Here is a 5,886-nt window from a genome sequence, read left to right on the forward strand (position 1 = left end):
TTAAAAGAGGCTTTAAAAGGACAGAAAGAACGTGTTGGACTACGCTACAGATCGTTCTGTTAGCACAGTCTTTACTTTGTAATCACTTTCGTTGACTTCGGCAACTCTCAACAGAAATCTCCAACCTAACCGAGACAATGTGCTACGATACAGCCGAGATCATGACAAGAGAATGGGCTACATCACACTCGAAGTAAATGTATATAGGTAAGGATCCCCATGACCTGTATACGTCTGTTATAAAAAATCTCCAAGCCACTCTCCTCAAATAGACCGCAATCTTCTCTTGACCTTCAACTGTTACTATTTCAGAATTAGAAACCAGATTCAAAGAAAATTTGGCTACAAGGCACAAAACTAGAAAAATAAAAATAATAAAAGTGAGAACGTGAAACATGTTAGCAATAACCATAAACAGGAGATTTACAGAAAATATAATTGAGAAAGGAAATCATTAATATTATCGACCGTTTAGGAACTCTAGGCTACGAAATGGATAAAACCACATATCGAATAAGTGGTGGAAGAGTTAGTGTGTTTTAAGATTAAATCCAAACAAGAATTAGAGAAAAATATATCGAAGCAAGGCCTCTATTACGAAAAATTGCTAAATCTCGAGACAAATTGTGTCCTTCTGTATTAGATGAAATGTTTTGGCCCCTAGTACGGATGAAACAGTATCTGCAGTATCAACAGGAACTTCGGACATGTGTTTCATATTTCATCCAAGCCTGCAGTCTATAAATATTTAAACAAAATACTAAAACAAAATACCACTACAGGGGAATTACTTACGAAGTAGTTCTTGGTAAAGAAACACAGGACACAATTACGTATGTAGGCTTAATACGAACTACAACTGTGTTTATAAATCGCTATAGTTGCCTTGGACTAACGACGAGCAAATATCAATATAACCTGTACGCTTTTCAAAGCTGTTATCCATGAAAAAGCCAAACTACGTATCGTGAACAAAATACAATGTAACACCGAAACAATGACGTTAGCTGACAATGGGCACAGACTTTAGTCAATGGGCACTGTTGAAAATTTGTGCCAGACCAGGATTAGCAACCGAGTCCCCTGGTTATTAGGGAGAGGCAATGATCACTGTGTCCGAATTACACAGTGGTCAACAGAATAGCACGAACTGCCCGAGCATGCCGTTCGTTAGATCCAAATTCTCAATTTCTCCATAGACTGCTACTGCACTGCTCCTTGAACATAATCCTCCTCCCCTTAATTATACAGTATATGGCCAAAAAAACAGACACCGAATATATGCAAACTTGGCCTTACGAACATTGCAGACGTCGTCTATGTAACACACGTCAAACTTCAAAGAATTTACCAATTCGTTGCATTGTTTACTATAGACCACAAATCAAGTAACGTAAAAAAAGCACTGCGTCTATTGAGATCATGATTCAGAGTTTAAAAAAAACTAATAAGTCGCCTACATATTACAGTTGCTGCAGAAAGAGGAGAACCATTATTTTCCCACAAAAGGGAATATAGTTAAAATTACGCTTCTATTTCGGTTGGTTTATGCGGTTACTAAAATTTGCAGTGAAAGTTACATAGTGGACTCTACCCTCCCCCCACCAGAAACGTAGTTATCGTGGCTGTTGTGAGACTTTTGTACACAGTTAGAGAAAGTGTGTTAAATGTGGCGCGGACGGAAACGCTAGGCTACGCGACAGGGCAATCTGCTCGCACAACGTTTAGTCGGCATTCATAATCGTTGGCGTAAACAACTCTCAATCAAATTACCACCTTCCAACCTAACTTAGATCTCGGGCTACACTACCAATCGGCCTGTCATCACAACCAAAAATTCATTGAGGGGGGTGGGGGGATTTCCTGTAGCTCTCTCTAATGTATCTCTAGGCAAAACTGCCAGTTTTGTCAGACTCAACAGCAAGATTTACCAATGGTAAACACTTTTGAGACGGCTCGTAATTTTAGAATAGTCCTCTTCGTCTTACTTGGCATAAATTGTTCGCTGGCGTCCCAGCAGCTAGCTCCCTCAGTGTCTGCTTCTGCCATCGCACCACGCTAGTCTGCTGTTGTCCTAGCAGACCGAACGCACCGCACATCCGATACCTTCGGAACCACTCACTGGCCAGTTAGCAACTGAGCGGAACACTGTTTACATCGTGAAAGGAAAACTATGCAAAGATGTACACTTAAATGGCACGACTGAGTAGCACACACACAGTAATATCTGAGGAATGTCCTTCGACACGCGCAGAACGAAAGTCTTCTCGCGAACGTACAGCGTCTCTGAAAAAAAATCTCGTGACTATATTCCGGCGTTACGGCCAGGTTCTCATACAAATGAGCAAAAAAGGGTACATTTGAAATTCTTTTTGAGACAATGAAAATACATTCGAAAGATCTGTTTGGGAATTACGAGTGATAATACTATGAGCTTAATTTTAGATTTTCAATAAAAAATGGCGCCCGTAATTATGATTTGATCAAGGGCCTGCGAGACTGGAGTACGCAGAGCCCGTGCAGTGTGGCACCTCATATGTTACCTGAATTCAAAAATGGGTAACATCAGTTGATACTACATTATTCCTCTGAAATTGAAAATGGATAACATCAGTCGATAAAACATAAAATTTATGGAAGCGTATACCTAACCGCAATGAAACAACCTTAAATTTAACGATACAGTGCTAATTCGAACTTTGAGTTCGATTTTTGAGGGTTTGTTTCACTCCTTATGCCTACACAAAAATTAGTTAATATTAACAAATGTCATATTATAGCTATAAGTTCCTAAGAAAAGTGTTTACTTTTAGGGGTCAGAGGTAGATGTTAAGAGAACGAACCACTTTTAATTTATGCTGCATGCCGTTCTGAGAAAATAGTTACCCGAAAAAAATGTGTTCAAAGTTTAGGGAAAACATTTAGTTATATTATTACTTCGATTTGCATGAACTGAGTGTTACATATATATTTTTAATGTCGCTGAAAACGAATCTGAAGTCAGATTTTCAATATTCAAAACAGCTAATCCAATACGGAGGGCAACCGATTATGTTTTGACCAATTTTTACCAAAAATGTATTTTCGTTATTTACGTTTAGTCTGCAAGTCAAGGAGTATTTATCAACCCTTCCTCTACCTCTGATTGTTCCTAGACAGCAACTTCCTGTTCTTCTTGGCAGGAAAAGCCGATCTGTCAAAGCTGGGTATGCAGCACTCGGCAGCCTGCACTTGATATTCGTCCGTATTTTCGGTGAGTATGTTTGCATGCATTCTGCAGTATGAATCATTTTGAGCACGTGCGACACGGGACGAGTTATCATCTACATCTATATGGATACCCTGCAAAACACATTTAAGTGCCTGGCAAAGGGTTCATCGAATCACCTTCACAACTGATAATTAATTGAAACCCTCAGCTGCCGACAGGTGTTGTTGATATACTTCGATGGGGACAGCTGAAAAGTGTGCCCCTACTGGGACTCGAACCCAGAATCTCCTGCTTACAAGGCAGATGCTCAATCCATCTGAGCCATCGAGGGCACACATGAACAGCACGACTGCAGGAATTTATCCCTCGCACGCTTCCCGTGAGACTCACATCCCCAACCGTCCACAATCCGCATACGTAATGTACTTAATAGGTATTTGTCCATCCACTCATTACTGGCTCACACTAAGGTGACGATTCCCGTAAGAGTTCCGGCAACCTGTGCGCATTCGCACAGACGAAGGTCAATGGCTGGGTAACGTTTAACCATAGATATGAAGATAGTAACTGCTCTCGAAAGAACAGGCGCCACTGACGACCTTGCAACTCTTCTAGAATACATGATAGACCGGCCGATGTGGCCGAGCGGTTGTAGGCGCTTCAGTCGGGAGCCACGCGACCGCTACGGTCGCAGGTTCAAATCCTGCCTCGAGCATGGGTGTGTGTGATGTCCTTAATTTAGTTAGGTTTAAGTCGTTCTAAGTTCTAGGAAACTGATGACCTCAGATGTTAAGTCCCAAAGTGCTCAGAGCCATTTGAACCATCAGTCCCTATGTTTACACACTACTTACAGTAACTTATGCTAAGGACAACACACACACAACCATGCCCGAGGGAGGACTCGAACCTCCAACAGGGGGAGCCGCGCGAACCGTGACAAGGCGTTGGACACATGGCGGGTACCCCGCGCGGCTCATGGCAGCCGTGACACTGCTTCAAACAATGGACTGTAGAAACTTTTGTAAAGCACGGATTAAAAAAAAAAAACTTTCTGTTCCAAGAGTCTAGACAAGTACACCTTTAAAAAATGCAACTACAAAGAAATTGAATTTTCGAACGTTTTGAATGAGAACCTGTCCTTATGGAACACCGTTGATCAAATGTCACAGGGATTATATACTCAGGTTTCACATGTGGATTAACACTTTCTAATCAATATCCGGAATGAGCAGGGCTTAAAACTTTGAAGAGTTAAATTTCAAGGGCCGTTCTCTTGTATGCAAATAGTTTCACAGTAGAAATTTATCTAGTTTTATTTATTAATTTATTTATTTATTTTTTGCTGTAGGTAAAGAAGGATAGCATTGTGAGGAGGGGGAAGGGGGGGGGGGAGGAATCTTGCATCTCCCACCTTGGAATTCTCAGTACAGAATTTTTATTCATTACGAGATTCTTAGCCACTTGCAGAAGTGATTTCGAGTGATTCTGCAAAACTTTTCCTTTAGCGAATCGTAGCAACTATAGGATTCCGTTCCTGCTGCATGACATGTCTCGGAACTTAAACTGACCAACTCATTTGCATAAAGAGCTAGCTTATCATCCGCTTCTTTACTTGCGTAGACCGTTCATGGTCTGCAAAGAATTTTTTTCTTTAATCGTTTTTTTTATGTCTTTTATAAACTGCAACACTTTCTAAACTTTCTAAACTTAGCGCCGTTGAAGCATGGTCTTTTACTGAATGATCAAAAAGCAATGCTGACAGCTGGAGTCCAAGGTTTTTGTTAATCAAGCCGTTTGTATTCTTGTGGTGATATCTCCGTACAGTCTTTCATTCCCTAACGCATATTTCTTTATATCTAACTGAGAAGTGAAATACCGGTTTTCATAGATGCAGATTTAAAATATTTTAATATAACGCAATAAATATTTCATTAAAATTTTCATCCCCTTATGCTCGAAGTTCCAAAACCAGAAAAACACGTAGTTTTTAAAAATTGTAACATATTAGCCGAATACGAATTGTCAGATATATTTAGCAATCCTTTCATAATGAACCATTTTCTGAAACATCTCACACCCTTTAGCGGTTGGGTTTTCAAAAACAATTAAACACGTATTCTTCTATTTAGAGCCGAGGAGCCAAATTCAAATCTTCATCCATTTAATTCTAAAAATGCTTTCATAGTGAAATATTTCATAAAACATTACATCCCCTATTTCACTCTATTGGTGAGTTAAATTTCCAAAAGCAACGAAACACATTTTTTTTACATCCAACCGAGATGTCAAATACCTATTTTCATAGATGTAGCTATAAAAATGCTTCAGTAGTTCTTTAATAATGATTTATTTTCAAAAAACCTTCACTAATTATTTTATCCCCCAATGGAAGAATTTCGGAAAATGCTAAAAACCTGTTTCTTTTTTGTATCTGACTGAGACACCAAATGTCAATTTTCGTAGTTTTGTAGTTATAGCTTTAATAGGGACATAGGGACATATTTAAAAAAAAAGACTTTCAACCCATATTTCACCCCCATAGGAGTGAAATTTCGAACAATCTCTTCTTAAATGATGCTTTCAGCGTAAGATTTACACCTTCATCAAATTTCAAGTCCGTATACTTTGCAGGTTGGGCTGGAAGGCTATGGGTCAGTGAAACCTGTGCCCCTATT

The 5,886-nt window shown here is 39.5% G+C and overlaps 1 non-coding gene across 1 annotated transcript; it reads right to left on the minus strand.

Annotated features, from left to right (window-relative positions):
• Positions 1–3,468: 3,468 nt before the first annotated feature.
• Trnat-ugu (transfer RNA threonine (anticodon UGU)) lies at positions 3,469–3,543 on the minus strand. The gene has a single exon. It is a non-coding gene; the product is annotated as a tRNA-Thr (tRNA).
• Positions 3,544–5,886: the final 2,343 nt, after the last annotated feature.

Source organism: Schistocerca gregaria, chromosome 11 (genome assembly GCF_023897955.1).
Source record: "Schistocerca gregaria isolate iqSchGreg1 chromosome 11, iqSchGreg1.2, whole genome shotgun sequence".
NCBI lineage: Eukaryota > Metazoa > Arthropoda > Insecta > Orthoptera > Acrididae > Schistocerca > Schistocerca gregaria.